Genomic DNA, 21,175 nt, shown 5'->3' with positions numbered 1-21,175 from the left:
GGGCCCTCCCCCTCCCCACCCTGACCCCCATGGCCCAGAACCCTCAGCCGATCCAGCCAGGCTTCCAACATCTCGAGTTGACACAGTGTATCAACTACCACACTTTGTCTCATAATAAAAAAATGTTCTAAGGGTTGGGGATGCCACATAGGCTTCTTTTGGTTCAATCCTCAGCCTCACACACACACATTGTGAAAAGAGCCGCGCAGAGAGGGATGTGCGCTTCTCCGTCTGTGATAGCACCGTGAATTAGAGGACTATCAGCGTTACAGGTTAGTGGAAATGATCTTTCAGTACACGCCTGTCAGTACTTGACCCAGGCAGGGCCCACGGGGCAGGGGATAAGTCCAAATTACAGGACTGTAGGCCTGGCTCTTCGGAAGGCTGAGGCAGGAGAATCTAAAGTTTGATGTCGGATTAAGCAATTTGGCAAGGCCTTGTCTCAGGTAAAAAGTAAGAAGGGCTAGTGATGTAGCTCAGCGCTGCAGCGCCTGCCCAGCGTGGGTGACACGCTGGTGCAGCCTCCCGCGACACAGAGATAAACACGGCACCAGGAGGCGCCGTGCGCGGCGCTGCTGAACACCTCGGAATCGGCTTCCCGGGCTCCAGCCTCGGCCCTGGCTCGGCCCTGGCGTGGCACTCCGCCGGGGCGCGCCGCTTTCCCGGAGGGTCTCCTGAGCGCCTGCCGGAGCAGGACGGCCCAGCGCGCCCCAGACGCTGCCCAGGCAGGAGCAGCGCCGGGCCGGCCCGATCTGGAGGGCCCCGCAGGTCCCGGCAGGTCCCCGCTTCTCTTCTCTCTCGGACTTTTTTTTTTTTTTGGCAGAACCGAGGATTGAACTCAGGGTGCTTGCCAGGCAAGCGCTTATTCTACTGAGCCACCTCCCCGCCTTCTCTCTTCTTCAGGCCCTCCCTGCTATCCTTCTGTGCGCCCCAGAATTCAGCTGGCTTCCATTTCTAGGCAAAGCCCTGCCTCAGCCCCCCCCAGGCCGGCCGCAGCCCCCCGAGGCCCGCCGCAGCCCCCCCAGGCCCCCCCGCGCCTGTGTCCGCAGCAGGGGGTGAAGGGCTCAGCGTAGACACTCCGGGCCGGCTGCTGCTCTTTGTGATTTTAAGCTTTGTTCTCCCAAAATATTAACAAACACAATTGTTAATGAACTTTCCTTCAGTTTTCATTAGCTCTAAATCTTCAGACTTCTTGAATGTCATGGGAATTTCCCAAGGAAATGGGAGCTTTTGATGCGTCAAGAATCTTGAAAACAAGTTTGACCTTCCCTCAAGGTTGTCCTCAAGCGGTGTTCGGGGAGAACTGCCCTGAGCCGAGGCAGCAGCGCTGCTGGAAGCCAGTTGTTCCATTTACTTCAGACAATACCGAAGAAGGAAACCTTTTGGTTTCCAGTGACAAAAATCTGTAGGAAAAGTCCCTAGTACAGTAAAAATTTGGGTGTTACTCCTTCCTCTGTTAAACATATGAATAACTGCATTCACAAACTGCTAGTCAATCAAACCATTAATACCAAAGGAATTTAACAATAATAATTGATAAAATGTTGTTTTCCTGATATTTTCTAGACTTCATTGAATAGAGATTTCTTTTTAAGAAAAATGAAAGCCTTTAGCATTTTGAACTGAAAGAAAATTTACTTAACCAAAACACTGTGTTTTTCTTTCTTGTGTTGCTGGGGATTGAACCCAAGGCTTCTCACGTGCTAGGCAAGGGCTCTATGCCGGGCCAGCGCACCTCGCCCAACCAAGACTGCTTGGTCGTGCTTGTGTATTAAGGTGCTGAGGTCCAGAGAGTTTATACTACTGAACCCAAAACACTGTCTTAGGGTACTTAGAATGCCCTAGCTAAAATGCTATGGACTGTGCGGCTTCAACAGCAAACATCTATTCCTGATGGTTTTGGAGGGTGGGGAGTTGCAGATCAAGGCCCCAGCAGGTCACGTCTAGTGCCTGCTTCCTGCTCAGACTGCCAGCTTCACGATGTGTCTTCATGGCAGAAGGAACAAGGCCGCTCCCTCTTTTATAAGAGCACTAGTTCCCCTTGAGGGCTCCGCTCTCCTGACTTAGTCACTTTGCCCAGGCCCCCTTCCTGATGCCCTCACTTTGGAGATTAGGCTTTCAACCTGTAAACTGGAGGCAGGGACAAACCTCTCATCTATCACAGACACAAAACTAGTTAATGAAAGATCCAGTTGGCAGTCGTTTCTGTTCATTAATGTAAAATATTTTTAATAAAAATATCAATTTATGCCAATAGATTTATACTGAGTCAAAACGAAAGCAGTAATTCTGCCGCCAAGCACACATGCTGTGACGCGGGCTGAGCACACACTGCCTTTTGTCACATTTGGCTGCAGCTGCAGGGAGCTCTGGGCGCTAAAGATGCTAAGAAAGGAAAAGAGGGAGCTGAGAGCTTTAAGATGCGGCACCCACCCTCATGCTACGTCTGAAGCCCTGATGACTCGCCTGCTTCATGCCCTCCCCCTCCCAGGAGACACTGGGTGTTTAGAGACCCCCAAAAGTCCTACATTAGTGATTGGATTCACTCGGCATTTGACACCAGTGAGCTAAGAGCATTTGAACTCCAACTTCATCTTGACACGATGAACCTTTTCACTAACAGATGCACGGCCCTCCTTACCACGAATGACACACAATTGAATCTAGAAATAATCCAAGACTCATGCATGTAACAAGTTTTAATAGAGAAAGTATTACCAAAAGCTGGAGAGGAACACGGCCAGACAAGACACTGTCCTTGAGGACGCACCTCTGAGGACTGCGCCTCTACGCCAAGTCCCACACCCTTCCCTTCCAACACTCCCAGTAGAGCAAACCCATGAGTGGATTAGAGTTTGAAGTCGGAGCACTGGCGACCCAGCCACCTTCACAAGGCTCCTGCTCTGAACATCGCCACTCTGGGGCCAAGCTTTTAGCCCCTGACCCCCTGAGGATGCTGCGCATTCAAGCCCTAGAGATTTCTAAGGCTGTGCATACAAGAAGAAAACCAGCAACAGTTTCCCATGTGGACACAGCCCAGCTAGAGAAAGACAGTTCAAAGACAGTTCACACATAAAGAAAAAGTCACTGGCCGTCAGGAGGAGACACAACTTATAGACAAGCCAAATGACACGCCATTATCACATATGCTTCTTGCAGAAAGGCAGAGTAAATGACAAATTTGGCTGAGAAAGCTTGGGTCCCTGTGACACCATTCAGACACTACCTGAACAGTTCTGCTTTCTCTCCTGAACAAAAGCCAGGTCCTAGAGGAACAGGCTGCAGGGCATGGGGCAGCTCTTACGGTCATGCACTGCACCGAGAACAGAGGAGTATGGCAGGAGAACAAGCCCACAGATCATGTCAGACATGGCTTCCCCACCCAGCTTCCCCACCCGCTGCTGCCTTTTTCCCTTGGTGCACCGTGTAGATGGAGCTGTTCCGCCCTGAAGCAACTTTCCTTGATCTGCATTTCTAGAAGTATCAGTCCTCTTCTTTAGGCAAATGCATGACCTCTGGTTGAAAACTTCATGGATAACAAAAAAGAAGGAGAAGACACAGAAATTTTACATTTATTGAGCTCTTACAAGGACCCAAGGGCTGTACTAGCAGCTTAGCATTTATTATTTCATAAGGTGTCCTATGAAGTCTGTTATTATATATAGTTTATAAGTGAGATACAGCATAGCGAGCTAAAGCTGATAGGTTTTTTCGGGTAATCACTGCAGCAGAGAAAGAGGCAGAAGGAAAAAGGGAAGGGGCTTTATTTTCTTTGAGGACACCGAGAGTTTGGAGAAGATAAGAAATTCTCTGGGTTGGAACAAAGGGAGGTTCAAGCTTTTGTGGCCTTTGGCCAGGGGTGGACTTTGAGGGGAATGTTTAGATAAACCTGAGGAGCTGATTCGGGGGTTCCTGAGACAGCGGGAAAGGTGAAAGAAAATTGCACCCTGGGCTGAGTTAGAGAAGAAGGGGAAGGTGGTCTTGGGAAGATGGGCTTTTGCTTTAAGGGCTTCAGCCATATTGGATGACCACCGCAATGATTTCAGCAATGTGTGCTAGGGCCAGAACCCATGAATAGCACCTTGCCTAGGACATACTCTGATAACTAGGGAAGAGATTCTAACCCAGTTTGATTCCAAAGCCTTTTCTCTAAAATATTTTGAATATTCACACATTAGAAAAATCAATAAAAATGTATTCTAACAAATATCTGTATGCCAACCAACCAGAACAAACAGGCATTAGCTTAATATGTTTAAAAATTAGAACTCTATTTCCTAAAAATTTTTGGTCTCTCTCTTCCTTTTCTGAAAATCCATGCCATTTTATATTATTTCATAGTTCCTTATACTCTTGTTTATTTTTTAGAAACATATTTATATCTTGTCTTCAATTCAGATAATTTATCCTGACCTATATTCATGTTCACTAACCTTTTTTGTATAGTGTCTACTCAGCTCTTAAACATATCCAGTGAAACTTTTATTTTGAATATTATATTTTTCACTTTGAAACATTTCCAAGGGTTGTTTTGCTCGAGAGCTCACGTGTGATCGACCAATGGCTTCTCATGCCTGTGCCTTTTTCATTCCAGTTACTCCAGGAGTTACAGTCTGCTGCATGTGAAGGTACTTTGGGATGCGCTCTGGACTCAGGCGGGCTGGGATCCAGTTACCCCAAGAGTGCACGGCTGGCTCCTGAGGCCCTCTGCTTCACAGGTTCTTAACCACATTCGCACCTGTGTCTCTGATGACCTCTGTGTGCAGAGCCGGGTCTTTGTGTCCCTGCAGAGGCAGCCACAAGTCCCCGCACAAATGCGAGGTGGCCCTTTTTCTCGGATTTAGTTTCTGAAGACTTCTATGTATAGCTGTCTACTCTTCTCTTGTTGCTGGGACAAATACCTGACACTCAAAATTAGGGAAGGAAAGGTTTATTTAGCTCACAGTTAGTGGAAGTTTCAGCTGGCACCAAGGCAGAGCAGCACAGGGCGGAGAGCAACCGTTCATGGCAGTGGCCAACAGCGGGAGAGAAAAGGGAGGGCCGCAGCTCAGACAGTTTACTAGCCTCTCTCCCCTCCTTACATTGTAACACAGATGACCTGCCCCAGGGCAGATGCGCATCCACACCCATAATAATCAATCACAAACTCCAGAAGCTGCCCCAAGACCGCATGAGTCTTTGGGGGACATCTACACACAAACCATAGCAGTAGCCCCATGGACAAAAATCATTTTTATTTTGTTTCTGTTTTTGTTTCCCTATTTCTACCCCAGAAGCAAAGTTCTTTTACACCCAGCTACTTCCGGCTGGAAGTGCAGAGGCTGGAGGAAGTCCCAGGAGGTCCTGCCCACCCTACTGCTCTGTCTGCAGTGCCTACAGGTGTGGAAATGCCAGGTGGAAGCCATGGTTACCTCGCGCATGTGCCTGAGTCAGGACCCAGCGGACAGTATTCCCAGCCCGCGATCACCAGTGGCTGCTGAAAACATCTGTCATCAATTTTCCATCGTCTGCACGAACTCCGTAACATCTGATGCCTTTGATTACTTCTAGAGACGCAATCTTATTCAGAAAGGATATACTAACATGGTAATAACCGTGGAATTTATGCATCAGACATCATTATGAGTTTATTGAGGTGTTTATGGTTAGCTAAACATGTTCTGTACTAACCTTACCCCAAGTTTTCTTTATAGATGAAAAAAAACATTTAAGACGTCTTCAGGTTGCAGAGCTGAGTTGTTCTGATCCGGGAAACCTGGAGGAGCCAGAGAGATTCTTTCCCCAGTCCCTCTGGAGGGCGCCACGCCCAGCCAAGACAGCCCGCTGCTGATGGCCTCCAGCTGAGTTGGTCTCTGAGCCCCTTTCACCCCAAGACTCTGCCCCCCAGGGATTCATCAACAGCCCAAACCAGCCTCTTGTGCCCCTGCCTCCCCGATTTGCTACCTGTGGGAAGGCCCATTATTCGCCACAGCTCCTCAGGAGACAGCGGAGGTCCAGCTGCAGTCCCCTCCCAGTCAGGCACTCTTCCCTTCCTGCAGGTAAATCGTCTCAATGAACTGCCAGCAGAGCCTTGCTTATGAACTGAGCGTCTTCCCAAAGACTCACGTGTAAGCCTACGCCTAGTTGGATAGTTTCTGAGGGAGAGGCCTTGGGATGGAACTAGGCTTAGATGAGGGCAAGACTGTGGAATCCCCGACCAGATTAGTGCCCTTCTGAGCGATGCCCGAGAGCCCCCTCCTCTTCTCTATCTCTCCCTCCCTCCCTCCCTTTCCCCTTGTTCCCTCTCTCTTTCCCTCTTTCTCTATACCATGGGAGGACACACCGAGAAGGTGGTTACCTGCAAACCAGAATAAGAAGCTGCCACCAGAAGCTGACAACGCTGGAATCCTGATCTCAGATTCTGGCTCCCAAAATTATGAGGGAATTGATTTCTGATGCATAATCCCACTGGCACATGGTTAGGGCATTCTGAGCTACTAAAGCAGAGTCTGCCTCTAGACAGCCCCGGGTTGGGTGTGTGCATTGGCTGCAGTACTCCTGCGTTTCTGTATGCGATAAGCTCAGAAGTTATAAAAGCAAGACAACCTCACTTGCATAGAGCAAGCCCACCGAGGGACCCAGAGCTTTCTTAGCCATTTTAAGTTGCACAAGTTAAATATCTCCTTTGCCTCACTCCCTGCCTGCTTGCTCTTTTTATTGCTAAATTTGCCTTTCATTTAATATGAAAACTTGCAATGTAGGGCTGGTGAGATGGCTCAGTGGTCTAAAGCACCTACTTAAAACAAGCTAAGCTAAGCAAAAGCACAGACCGCAGTTCAATCCCCAGCACCACATGCCAGCCAGCCCGCCCCCTGGTGGACTGAGCTGGCCACACACACACACACACACACACACACACAATAAATAAATAAATGAAGTTTTTTAAAAAAAAAACTTGCAATGTAATACGTTTCATGTGTACAAAAGAAATGATTTAATTTGTATCTAATTTATGAAGCTAAGTAGTAGAAGCACTTGTTAGTCCGTTATCCAGCCCTGGACATGCAGCATAACGATAGGACAGTTGCTTGCTTGTCCTACTGGCCTGTCTTTTTCTAGAATTAACCGCTGTCTTGAGGTCATCTCCTTTCAGCCTTTGTAGGGGTTCACCCTAAACTTCATAAAAGTGGCATGCCATGCAGCGTGGGCGGCTGTCAGCTTCTCTTCAGTGTAATCTCCAAGCCCGGACTGCCTCGGGTACTGACCCATCCCAGGTGACCGGAACAGGGCAGGCACGAGGTAGCACCCTTACGAGTATTGGTTAACTGAAGGGGTGGAGTGTGAGTCCTCCAGGTAGGTCTGCCCCTCCTCTCACACAGAAAGCGTGGTCGGGCGAGCCGCCGAGCTGGTTGGGCAGCGTGATTGTGCTGTCCCTACAGCTTGTTATCCTGCCTAGTGAGGCTATCTCACTGGTCTATGCGTGAACTAAACTATTGTGAATAAACCCATCTCAGCTATATAAATTTTCCTTCAGTTTTTCTAATTGTTTGATTATAATTATCCCAAGCCAGAACTAATTTCTCGACACAACTCACCGTGGCCCAGTAATAAAAGCCGTGTGGAGACATCCCCCACCACCGCCGCTGCCACCAAGCCTAGGCTTGTCCTGCCTAAAGAGCACTTGTCCACTCCAGTGGCTCAGTAACCCGAAAGTCTGACAACATGCTGAGTGGGTGCTGTCTTGTCACATCCACGCTGTTTGTCTGTGTCATCACCGGCATGGGCTATGCACTTTATTCTAATTTACACTCCATTATTTCCTCAGAAACATTTTATGCTGCAAGCTTAAAAGACTGTTTTTTAATGTGTGTTTCCTCTGCTCACTATTTCTTTGCACTGTTATTTAGGGTCTAGCTTTTTCTTTGCTTTGCTGCCATGAAATTTTTACCAGCAGTTGGTGTGACACAACGTCCAAGCGAGGCATGTTCAGGAGCATTTGCTGAGGCGTCTCATCTCCAAGCCCCTGGACACAATGCTAAGTTTTTAAATTAGAAGATCCTGTCGTGCGGGGAAAAAGGCTGTTTGTGATTATAACAATTTTACTGACACAAAGGAAGCAATCTCGGTGCTTCTATCATGTTGGTACAGACTTCTATTCACTAACAAAGGACTTGTGTATATTTAGCTTTGCAAAACTGGAAATTCCATGAGAAATTTCCCCCAAAAAGAGAAAAACTGAATGCCATGTAAAGGAAAAGAAAACTGAAACCAAGAAGCACAGTGTGTGGAAAAGAATCTAAGTGGCATTTCCTAGCAGGCAGTATCTGAAAGATGTAACAGTGTAGCTCTTGGAGGGAGACTTGGGTATTATTTGCATCGGGCATTGCTTTTTTCTAGCCTATAATTTATGATCAAGCATCTATTGAATGCACAGTCCTTGCTTAGCCCTGCTTGAGTCACTGTGGGATATTCCAAAGAATAATATACATGGCCCTGCTCTCCAGGAGCCGCCATGGAGTAGGAGGAATGAAACCAACACACGTCGGCCAAAGCCGTGACAAGATGGCACTTAAGAGTTCTAAGTGCTAAACTGCAAGGTACAGATTATTAGCACTTGTTCAACCTTGTTGGGAAAGGATATGTGCAGGGAAGGGGTGGGCTACTTGGGTTCCAGTAATATTTTTTTTCCTATCTGACTTAGATTTCTTTTATAAACAGTTGTTAAATGGTACACATAAGTTTTATTCACTTTCATTTCTCCTATTATTTACAATAAAAATGCTAAAAGAGAGAAAGAGATGAACGAATAGGGTCTAGGATAATCAGGAAAAAATCATGGAGGCAATAGAGCCCAGGTGGACTCACAGCTGGCACAGAGAAGCGAGCAGATGGAGCCACATGCCAGTGCAGACTAGCCATGGTGGGTAGGGCACAGGGAGTTTGGGGGAGGGAGGGAGGGAGGCCGCCGGCCGGTGTGGGCTTGGGGTTCTTCGGGGCTGATGGGAAGGTGTGATGGGTAAATTAAAGCTGGAGAATCTGAGAGCTGGGTCTTAGGAGGCTTAAGGAGGACTTGAGGTGGAGGTAGAAGAAGAAACTTAGTTCCGTGCAGTAGAACATCCATCCATTGTGGGTATTACGGTAGGTGGCAGGCTGATGACAGTGGAATTTAAGGAACGTTAGATGGCTGTCCTGGCACAGAAGCTAAAGAGAGGAAGGGAGGCAGAAGCCGAATCCCATGGAGGTGTGTGCCTCCTCAGGAGTCCAGATGTGGGAAAGGCTACCAAGGCGCAGTGCCTGGCACCGCGCAGCTGGCAGGCTGGGGGTGCAGGAGGGTCAGTGAACGTCACAGCTTAAGCCCTGTGAATGGCGATAGGAGAGTTGGCAGAAGTAGCTGGCGGAGAAGAGAAGGCCATGGTTTGACCAGGGCAGAATTGGTCTTTCCAGGGGCAGCCAGGCAACAGCAATGTGGGAGCAGAGCAAAGCAGTGGAGGGCCCTCGGGGAGCCCTTTCAGATGTCAGCCGTCATAACCGCTAACAGCTGCTTATATTCTCCTATGCATCGTGAAGCACCTGACTAGTAATGAGGCCTCTCACATGGACTAGAATGCTGGAATTCAAGGTCATTCCCAGGCCCTGTGCGCAGTAGCAGATGTACCAGTGCGCCTGCCCTTTTCCATGCGTGACTCTTCCAAATATAACCCTGTTCAAAGGCAAACCCCGAGTGTTCGCTGGGGGGACGAAAGCCAGCGTCCCAGCTGAGGGTGATGCAAGACAACCATCTAGACCAACATTTAAGTCATTTTGATTTTGTATCTTTAAAAAAAAAACCTGGAGAATTATAGAAATGGAATTCTGCAAAAGTCCAAAGGGCAGGTAGAATCCAGGAGGCAGATTTTGATTTAATGTTTTTTTAAAAAGCACTTTCTAAAAATGTGTATTACCCTTAAATGGCAAGAGCTAAGTATATTCCCTCTTCTGGAAGTATTTTAGCGAAAGCTCGATCTCTGTGGGGATTCTATTTATAGCATTCTCCCCTGCGTTAGCGAGCGCGCCGCGCTGTCTCCTCCCCGCCCGCGTCCTGGCGGCTCCGGGCAGGTGCAGCGGCGAAGGGCTGCGTTTGCTGCTCAGCCGGCATGTGTGTCCTTAAACTTTCTGATAACCAGGCGGTAGAGACGTGACGGTGAGTAGATTCTCCCGCCGTCCACACAACCGCACAGCCTACCGGGGCCCAGTGAGGCGAGGGCAGGTGCTGACCGGAGGAACGCCGCATCCCGGGAGCAGGTAGCCGGCTCCGGGGCCGCGCAGGGCTCTGCGGACAGGTGGCGCGCATGGCAGCCTCAGGCGCCGCGCGGCCGGCCGGTCGTCGGCACAGAAAAGGCCTCAGCTGCCCGCTCCGGTTACCTGCTCAGTAGTCTCCAGGATCGCCAGGCGTTCAAAGGGCAGCGTCAGAAAAGAAAGGCGAGCAAACGAGGTTTCAGCACGTGACAGAATGAACTAGGTCTCACAACACAGTCTGGGTTTCTAAGAAACCCAAGTCCATTTGAGATCAACATACTTTAAAACATAAAATCCTCTCGGCAATGCTATTCTGCTGTGAGCCTCCCCTACCCACGGCGCTGACTGGGATATTCCTCTGACCCAACAGAGGCAAGAGGAGGAGGGGAAGGGGCTAGGTTTTCGGCCCAACCAGAACGCCGAATCGCAACTTCTTGGTTGAAAACACCCAGCACTATAGCACAAAGACTCGATCAACTGTTTCCTGGTGCAGCTTTCCAAAGTCCAGGAGATATTTAAACTCCTTTTTTCTGAACACACACATAGTGTTGGGCTGCAGATGGGAAGCTAGATTGCTGAGATACTGCTGAAGAATCTAGAAACGGTCCCAGGCCCCACTTCCTCGTACCCCTCCTGTCAGTAGTTAGCTCGAACAGGAGAAAGCGCAGTGGTACCCTCAGACCGGGAGTAAACTGAAGCTATTCTACTACATAAATGTACATGCAATTATCCTAAAAGATATGAGCAAACTACTCGTGTACAATGTCTAAAATTATGATACATCATGATCAGGTTGGATTAGCTCCAGAAAGCAAGGCTGATTAACATTGAAAATGCTACAATGTCATTCATAAGACTAGATTGAAAGAAACATATCCTACATATTTTTCTTGAAAATTGGACATTACTCCAAGGAATATTTGGGAGAAAGATAAATAATGAGTTGTTTGAATTTAAACCCAAAATTCTAAGTTTACTTTATTTATTTATTTGCTTTGGAAAGATTTTTATCAAGATTTCCCATTTAAATATATATAACAATAATTCATTTTCCAAGAAAAGATCAACAGATATCTGACAAAGACAAAAGAGTAGCACATAATTATTTGTAACAGTTAGGAAGTATTCTAAATTGCATTTATATCACCTAAATGAGCAGCTGAGCAAAAAGTGCTACATAGCTTTAGAATTTCCATTTCCAAAAGAAATTTTACAGTTGATCTTACCTATTTAGAAGGAAAAATTTTTATCATATATTACTACAGCAATTATTTTCTAATTTATGATTGATGTATCCAGTCATACAACATTGTTAAAAGGTCCAGAAAGGCTAAAATCTATTCAGAGAAAAAAAGAAACTCCCAAAGAATTTTATTCTTTGTCACATTAGTGATGGCTGCTCTGCACGATGGTGGAAAGAGCCCTGTAGTATGGATAAACAGCCTTCAGATCTAGTCATGCCTCTTCTCACAAGGCTCCTGACCATCTTGTGCCTTAAGATTTTCTTTAAAAAATATATTTGTTACAGGGTCTCACTACACAGCTAGGCATGCCTTCCCAGCACTGAGATTTCAGGCATGTGTCACCACGCCCAGTCTCCGTGGCCAACTTAGTACACCTGGGGGTGGGACCAGCTCAGCATGTGGTGCCTGGGATGGAACCCCAGTCCCTGCACTTGCCTAAGCTGGCACTTAGTTCACTGAGCTATCTCACCAGCCCATACCTCAAGGTTTTTATGTGCAAAATAAGATAATTAGGCCAGTCATTCCCTAAGCTGTCTTCCAATTTGAACATTTTATTGAACAATTTGGAAAAAAAATGGTAAAATTTAATTTTGGAAGTTGAGACAGCCATTGTGAGTATGGAGAAGGGACAGTTTATATCATATTGTATTTAACAAAAATGACAAATGGATGAATGGTGTGTTTCTCAATCTTTTTTTTTTTTTTCAAATCAAATTGGTAGGACAGTTTCAATAATTAACACATGTATACATTCTTCCTAGTGGTTAATTGCTGTGCAATATGCGGACATGATATCCTATTTACAAACACCCTTAGAACAAATCCCTCTATTCATGAAGAGAATGTAACTATATATCTATCCTAACCACTTTGAATACACAGATACAAAATGGACATTCATCTGTATCCCCTTTTTGTTTAGTTCTGTCATTTGAATATTATAGGTGTATAAACTCAGCAAAATATTCTAAAAGAGTCCAGTAGCCCATAACAGTATTGGGTCTTCTGCTTGACTGGCAATGTCAGAAATTGTTGACCTGAGTCCCCTACAGCTCAACATAACAGCATGACTTTACTTCTTATACTTTGTTTTTATACTTTTCTGCTGGCTGGTTAAGACCAAGGTAAAGCAGGACCTATGCAGCAAGAGTTGTAGCTTTTGGGTCTGAGAAGGTCAGTGAAATCCCCTCAGGATTTATCTTGAGATCCTGTACCTCAGATTGTAGAACCTTTGTCAGTGTCAGCCATGTGGATGAGTCACAGCCATTGCTTGGCCAATGTGCTCTCTGTGAAAGCCTGAGAGAATGTTTTCTCTCCATGTGACTCTCCTTAGGCACACTCTACATCATCGATCACTTTCCTCTTTGGCCCCATAATCTTGATCAGAAAATTTGGGACACTACCGAGTTACATGACATTACAGTACAAGTTACCATATGTCCTGAGTCTTTTTTTTTATGTTTGGATATAATTTTATTACCATTAAATATAAATAGAAAGGCAATCCACAAATTTGGTATTTATTTATTTATTTATTTTTTGTGGCACCGGGGATTGAACTCAGATCCTTGCGCTTGCCAGGGAAGCGCTTATTCCACTGAGCTATCTCCCAAACCCTATGTCCTGAGTCTTAGTTGACGTTGGAAGGCTAGGGCCAAAATGTTGGCTTTCCTTGCAGCCCTCCTTTTTCTCTAATTTTGGTCTGCAAACTTAGGTTGTTCACCATCCAGAAGACAAGCTTACCATACAGTTGTTATTACCATACAACTTAGGCTGCTAAGCTTAACCTCACTATCTGTCTGAATATCAAACATCTTAGACATAACATGGAACAGGTATTTTTCATGAAGTATTGATATGTTGAACTTTAAATCCCTACAGAATATGATAAAAAATTTAAAAATTAGAATATATTTTAAAAATAGGCATAAAGAATTATATACTTCTTATGTTTACACATAAGTCCAAAAATAAAAATATGGAACGCTTCACGAATTTGCATGTCATCTTTGCACAGGGGCCTTGCTTATCTTCTCTGTATCGTTCCAGTTTTAGTATATGTGCTGCCGAAGCGAGCACTCTAAGTTTACTTTAAATTGTGCCCAGAGAACCTCACTTATGTAAAAGCAATTTGAAATCTGCCACCCTGCACTTAATGATTAGATTTTAGTTTTGTAGAGGATCAACAAAAATCACTAGGCAGAAAGAGTGCAGGTCGGGGCCTGCGGGATGGCCTTGAGGATGAGAGGTGGTTGGTTAGAGACCCGCAGCTCACCTTAAGGACATCAGCTTTTGTTCCATGTAAGCCAGAGAGCCCCAAGAACTCTAAGAACTGCCACGTCTGTCTTCATAAACTCTCCCTCTGTGGAGGCCGTGGTCAGGCGAGGTGAAGGACCAGAATGCCGCGTTTCATTCATTTAATCTCACTTGCTGTGTTTGGTTAGTGACCGCTCAGTGTTATGCACTGTGCTAGCCGCTTTAGATAGATTATTTCCCTTAATTTTCATCTGCTCTATGAGATATCACAATAAATAATGATAGGAATAGCTGACATATGTTGACCAGTTACAGTATGCTAGATATTTACAAACCTTAATCTTTTCTCCAAAAATGAAAGCCGATGAGCTAGATAACTGTTATACAGATTTTATGAATGAGAGAACTGAAGAATGGAGATTTTAAAGCACTCGCCCAAGCTCCCGGACTGCCTCTTGCTGGCCGGCTGCAGATTCACTGCCACCGCGTCTGCACACACTGTCGCTTCCCTGCAGCGAGCGTCACACTAGCACGAGGAAGTTCAGCTCAGCAGTGGAGAGAAGTGGAAGTTCACATCCAAGTCAGTGGTGGAGACATAGCTTGAGCCCACGTACCCTGCTGGCAGACGGCACCAGCTCATAGCCTTTCTGCTAAGCCCTGATGGTCACAAGAGGTCAGCGTGAGACACAGTCCGACAGAGGCATCATCTTAGAAAGCAGCTCCAGCGGAGACAGCTCTGCGATCTAAGTGCCTGACTGGCAAGTGCAAGGACCCAGGTTTGATCCCCAGTACTGAGTGCCGTGCCAGCGCCAGAACTCTGGGTGTGCTGTGGGGGCACAATGGCACAGGGTTGTAATCCCAGCGCTGGGGAGACTGAGATAGGAGGATCCCTACAAGTCCGAGCTGTGTAGCAAGACCCTGTACCATATACATTTTTTTAAAAAAGATTTTTTTAAAAAATTTAAAAATGAAAAGAAAAGAAAGCAACCCCAAGGCATTGTTTGGGTCGTGCATCCCCTGCCTGCAGCACTTCACCGCATGGAGAGGTCTACTGTGACTCCACAGGGTCACTCTCTGTGATTCATAATGCTTCACATGCTTCCTTGTGGGAGGCCATTAACTGGTGTCCATTTTATAAGAGTGTCAGCCGTTTTCTTAAGTTTCTATTCCCCTGCTGAGTTCAGTTTATGGCCCTTCTCACCTTGCCCATTCCCCGGGAATCACGTGCTATGCCCCAGGGCTGGCACCTTCCCCGTTGCCTAGATACCTGCTGTCCCCAGGAGTGAGGCTTCCTCATTCCATCACCCCCTATATATACCCGGCACCTCCCCTGAATAAACGGGACTTGATCAGAATCCTGTCTCGTCTCCATTTCTCGCGTCTCCTGTCCTTTGTCCCCTCTTCCATTCCCCGCTCCTCCCCCAGGTGACCTTCGTTGACTGACCCACTGGTTCGGGACACTTCCTTCCTTCCAAACTCCACAGCAGTGTTCATTTCCTACCTTTCTTTATATCAAAAGCACGGCAAAGACCTAGCTCAGCTGTAGCTACTTAATAAACATTCGTGGGATGCTAAGTAATCGCCAAGCTCTTTCCTAAAGGGAAGGATGAGGTGCAGAGAGGCTCAGGACTGCAGCAGCGGAGGCGGTCTCAGCGCTCGCGGAGCCCAGCCGGAGCCCGCGCTAGCCAACGTCTTTGGCATAACTAATAGGACGAGAAAACACATAACCAAGACATTTAGATCATTCAAAGGCTCAGAGAGAAAAAATAATAAATAGGTGTAAAACATTGAGCTCTAACTGAATTTTTTTTTCTAACTGAATTTTGATAAGTATTTTTAAAAGGTATTTAAAAGTTAGAAAATATTTTTTATTCTGACTAATATTTTTTTAATTTTTATTTATTTATGTGTGTGTGGCCAGCTCAGCCCACCAGGGGGCGGGGCTGGCTGGCATGTGGTGCTGGGGATTGATCCGTGGTCCCTGTGCTTTGCTAAGCTTGTTCTAAGTAGGTGCTTTAGACCACTGAGCCATCTCACCAGCCCCAGAAAATATTTTTTAAAAGTAGCTTTTGAAAACCAGAATGATTCCTTGAAAGTGGTAGGAAATACTGAAAGAGGAGCTCAGAACAACCCTCTTTCCTTGGGATACAGAACTCCGTCAACAGCACCACGTGCAGGTTAATCAGGGCCAGCAATTTCACACTCTTCTTCACCCACCAGCCCTGCTGAGAAAACAAAAACCACGCTTTAGAAGTTTTTAATCGTTGAAGATAAGGGAGTAATGACTACCGCTGACAGCTACTTAAAACGAGGAAAATTCAATAGAATATTTTCGATTTGGTTCTTCTGACAAAAAGGGCCTGTCACGTTCCGCATTTCATCTGTAGTTCTGCTGGGGTGTTGGTGGCAGCATCGCCTCCAAGAATATGCAGGGAGCTGGGGCCCGGCGGGAGCCACGTATGCTGAAGCCCGGGGAGCTTCTTCTGCCTCCGCCTGCTGCAGCCCAGGTGGGGGCCCGCAGAGCGCTCCTCGGCCGAGGCAGTTCAGAGCACAGGAGGAGCCCGCCGGGCTGAAGGCTGGGGAGAAGGCACACTGGGCCTTGTTCCCTCTGCCCGTGGCTTCCTTCCGCCCACTGGAAAAGAAGTAAAATTGTTTTTGTTTTTTGTTTTTGTATTTTTTAGGGAAGGGTCTACAGGGTGTTCAAGGTCTCACTACTAGATCAGACTCGTAGTGATCCTCCAGTTTACAGCCTCCCAAGAGCTGGATTACAGGCATGAGCCACCACGCCCAGTCTCAATTGCCGGTTTAGCATGCTCCAGGGGCAAGCCGGTACAGCAGGCCTGGGATTGAAGCCCGGCCCTTTAATCTGCTGAGCTATTTGGCCGGTCCCCAAGAAGTAACATTGTATTTAAGTAAGCCTCAAAGAGAAATTTGGGAGAAAAAAATTAGGATTCTATGCTTTTTAAGTGGACTGCAGGTGATTTTCATTATAAGTTTTCATTAATGTCGGCTTGAACAGGGTAGAAAATTCTATTTAAGAAACAGTTATGTGTCATCTGTGTCCTCATGACTGAGCCCAGGCTCCCCCTCATTTGCTAAGTATCAACAGCTAACCTCTGCTCAGGCCCCAAACACAGCGATCCAAGAGCCGCCTGCTAGCAAATCCTAGATGGTGAGCTGAGCACGCTGGTGGGGTTCTTTCTTATTTTATAGGAAAAAGGTAAACCAAAACTTCATAACAAGATAATAGGACAATGACAATAGTTAATACATTACATACTGCTATATTTAAAGTAGGTTCTCAGAGTAAAAAATATGGGCTTAAAAAATTCTCTAATTGGGCTGGTGAGATGGCTCAGTGGTCTAAAGCACCTACTTAGAACAAGCTTAGCAAAGCACAGGGACCGCGGTTCAATTCCCCAGCACCACGTGCCAGCCCGCCCCGCCCCCTGGTGGGTTGAGCTGGCCAAACACACACACACATAAATAAATAAATAAATAAAAGAAATTATTAAAAAAAATTCTCTAATTGATGAGCACAAACCTTTTTTCATGAACTAAGAGACACTAATCACATAACTAGCTTACATTTTTTCCTCCCTTTTCCCTTCCCTCCTTTCCCTACACTCAGTTTTTTCTTTTTAAATCATTTCTTCCCATTTCATGACATCTATTGTACAACTTAGACTTTATTTACTCTTTCAGTTTCTCATACCAGGGAGATAACACAATGTCCACTCATGTGACTCTGATGAGTCCAGCCTCAAGTTGCACCCATTTACCTATAAGAGCCTCGAGTTTGTCCTCCTTCATAGCTGAGTAGTACTCTATTATATAAAAATATCACATCTTTTTTATCCACTCCTCAATTGATAAGCATTGGGTTGTGTCCAAGATTTAACTGTGACAAATTGGGCTGCTATAAACATGGGTGTACATATATCTCTGTGGTATGGTATTTTTAATTCTTTTGGGAAGACACCCAGCAGAGGAATAGCTGGGTCAAATAGGACCTCTAATCCTAGTTTTTTGAGGAATCTCTACACTGATTTCCATAGTGGTTGTACCAGCCTGCACTCCCACCAACCATGGAAAATGGTTCTTTTTTTCCCCACATCCTGCCCAGCATTCATTCTGTATGAGTTGAGATGGATAGGAAGGATAGGAAATTTGCATTTTTTTGCATGACCAATGATGTTGAACATTTTTTCATGTATTTATTTGCCAGTCGTATTTCTTCAGAGAGGAGTGTACATTCATGTGAGATGCCATGTTTTGGATTGGGTCTTTGAATTTGGGAGTTCTGACTTTTTTCAATTTTTATATGTTCTAGATAGAAGTCCTTTGTTTGAAGGACAATTGGCTAAAGTTTTTCCCAATCTGTGGGTTGTTTTTTCACTCTGTTTGTGATTTTTTTTTTTTTTTTTGATGTGCAAAGACTTTTTAGTAAGGAAAATCCCAGTTGTTGGTGCATTGAAGTACCTTCTGTGCAGGGGTTTTGTTGAAGAACTGTCTGCCTACACCTATGTTATCAAGATTTCAACCTACTTTCTCTTCCAGTACATTTAGTGTTTCTGTTTTAATACTTAGATCATTGACCCATTTTGACTTTAGTTTATTGCATAATGATAGACCTGGTCTAGTTTTAGTCTGTGACATGTGGAGAGCCAGTTTTTCCAGCATGATTTATTACAGAGGGTGTCTTGGGGCCGGGGAGATGGCTCAGTGGAATAAGCATTTCCCTGGCATGCGCAAGGGCCTGAGTTCAATCCCCGGTTCCGCCAAAAAAAAAAAAAAGAATCAAACCACTCTCAGGATGTGAGGGCGATCTGGCTGTGACATGTCACCCCATCGATCGCCAGGGTTGATTCGGCTGATCCGGCTGGCTAGGTGGATGTCCCCTTCCTCCCTCAACAACCCATGTGTGTCCCCCCCAAAGCTGCACACTCAGTTGAAGAGGATGACCACCCGATAGAGGAGGACCATTCCGCAGTCGGGTGTACGAGCAGCTGCATGCCCCTGCTAGAACCTCCAAACAAGCTCTCTAAAGAGGGTGTCTTTCTTTGAGTGAACGTTTGGCCCCTTTGTCAAAGGTAAGAGACTGAGAGTGTGTGTGGCCGTATGCGCATCTTCTACTCTGTTCCATTGATCCTCTGGTCTGGGTTTTGTCAGTGCCATGTTGATTTTACCACAGTGATTTGTAGCATAACTCCAAGTCAGTGGTTGCAGTACCTCCTGCCCTGCCTTGTTGCCCAGCGATGCTTCTGAGACTCCAGGTCTCTTGTAGTTTCAAATAAATTTGAGGAATATTTTCTCCAGTTTTGTGAGGTGCACTAGTGGCACTTTGATTGGGATGCATTCCATTTGTCTAACAATTGTGGAAGTATGGCCATTTTTATTGTGTTGGTGCTTCCTATCCACAAGCAAAGGATTTCTTTCTATTTTCTGATATACTCTCTGAGCTCCTCTTTCAGAGCACTGTAATTTTCATATTGTAGCTCTTTTTCTTTCTTCATTAGATTAATTCCTAAGTACTTCATTTTTTGGATGCTATTTTGAAGAGCACGGTTTCCCTAATTTCTCCTTCAGTGAGTTTGCTATTTGTATACAGGATTGCTGTTGATTTTTTAGTGTTGACTTTGTATCCAGCTGCACTTTTGAATTTGGTTGTTAAATCTATAAGTCTTTCGGTAGAGTTTTTGGGGTCTTCTATGTAGAGTGTCATCTCATCTGCGAATTATGATAATTTTACTTCTTCCTTTCCTATCCTTATTCCTTTTTATTTTTCTCTCATATAATTTCTCTGGCTAATGTTTTTAGAACTATGTTGAATAGGAGTGGTGATAGTGGACATGCTTATCTTGTTCCTGATTTCAGAGTAAAAGCTTTCAGTTTTTGTTCAGTTAGTATGATACTGGCTGTTGGTTTACCACAGATGGCTTTTATCAGATTGAGGTAAAGACTATTCTGATTTTCTTTTTTCTTTTTTGTATTTTTTAGGGAAGTGTCTATGGGGTGTTCATGGTCTCACTACTAGATCGGACTCGTAGTGATCCCTCTATTTACAGCCTCCCAAAAGCTGGGATTACAGGCATGTGCCACCATGCCCAGTCTCAATTGCAGTCTCAGCATGCCCCAGGGGCAGGGCTGGCACTGCAGGCCGGGGATCAAACCCCCGGCTCCTGCACCTGCTTGCAGGCACTTTAATCCGCTAAGCTCTTTGGCTGGCCCTCTATTCTGATTTTCTGTAGGGTTTTTGTTCTAAATGAGTGTTGGACTTGGTCCAAAGATTTTTCTGTGTCTATTGAGATGATCGTGTGATTTCTGTCTTTGGCTCTGTTGGTGTATCACACTTATGGAGTCACATAAGCTGAATCGCCCTTCCATTCCTGGGATGAATCCTACCTGGTCATGGTGTGCAGTCTTCTTGATGATTTGCTGCGTTCTATTTGCTAGTATCTTATTAAAGATTTCTGCATCTATATTCATTAGGAAAATAGGCCTGTTGTCATCTTTCTGGTTGGGTCTTTCTCTGGTTTTGGTATCAGACTAATACTTGACTCTAGGAATGAATTTGGGAGAATTTCTTCCCTTCCCATTTCGTTGAAGAATTTGAGAAGTATTCTTGTTAAACTTTTCTAAGTTTCTTATAGAGTTCAGCTGTGAACCCATTAGAAACCGGGCTTTTCTTTGTTGGTAAGCTTTTAATTATGTTTTTAGTCTCATTAACTGATATTAGGTTTTTCAGGATTTTTTTTATCTTCTTGATTCAAATTTGATAATTTATATGTCTAGGACTCTGTCCATTTCTTCTGTATTTTCCATCCTATGAAAGTAAAGATTTTTAGGGTAGGTACTGATGAATTTCTCCAGGCTCTGTAGTGATTTTTATCTTTTTCATTCCTCAATGCAGGAATCAAGTTTCTTCCCCTGTCTTTAGTCAGTGTGAAACCTCATTACCTTTAAGCTAAAAGAAAAAGAAAAATTTTTAAAAATCAAAAAACTTTAAGATCTAAGACAAGTTCTTATTTTTCTTTGTCTTCTGCTGCTTCATTTTTAATTATGAGCATAATAATTTTTACTGCATGGGGTAATATGAGGATTAAATAAAACAGCATATAAATACAAAATACTTGGAATAATACCTGTCATACTGTAAGCGATAAATGCTTGGTAAGTATGAAAGTGTCTGAGGCAATAATAGATCTGAGAAAATGAACAGGATTGAGAAATCTCAAAAATGAATCATCTAAAAGCATGGACAGAATTTGGAGACAAGGAGGAGGCTGAGGGCAGCTTCGGACTCTCTTCAGGCAGTCCTCGGGCTGCGCTGCCGTGCACAAGACCAGGCTCAGGAGAGCAGTACGGAGCAGAGCGGAGCAGGGGAGTCTAACCGCACATGTGAAGTCTGAAATGTCTTG

The 21,175-nt window shown here is 45.2% G+C and overlaps 1 non-coding gene across 1 annotated transcript; it reads right to left on the bottom strand.

The window, feature by feature from the left end:
- Window positions 1-13,470: 13,470 nt before the first annotated feature.
- Window positions 13,471-13,577, bottom strand: LOC111818255. The gene has a single exon (XR_002822280.1). It is a non-coding gene; the product is annotated as a U6 spliceosomal RNA (small nuclear RNA).
- Between the last annotated feature and the right edge of the window lie 7,598 nt (window positions 13,578-21,175).

Source organism: Octodon degus, unplaced genomic scaffold (assembly GCF_000260255.1).
Source record: "Octodon degus isolate 3935 unplaced genomic scaffold, OctDeg1.0 scaffold00084, whole genome shotgun sequence".
NCBI lineage: Eukaryota > Metazoa > Chordata > Mammalia > Rodentia > Octodontidae > Octodon > Octodon degus.
The sequence above is the reverse complement of the archived record's forward strand: the minus strand, read 5'-3'. Positions and strand labels throughout refer to the sequence as shown.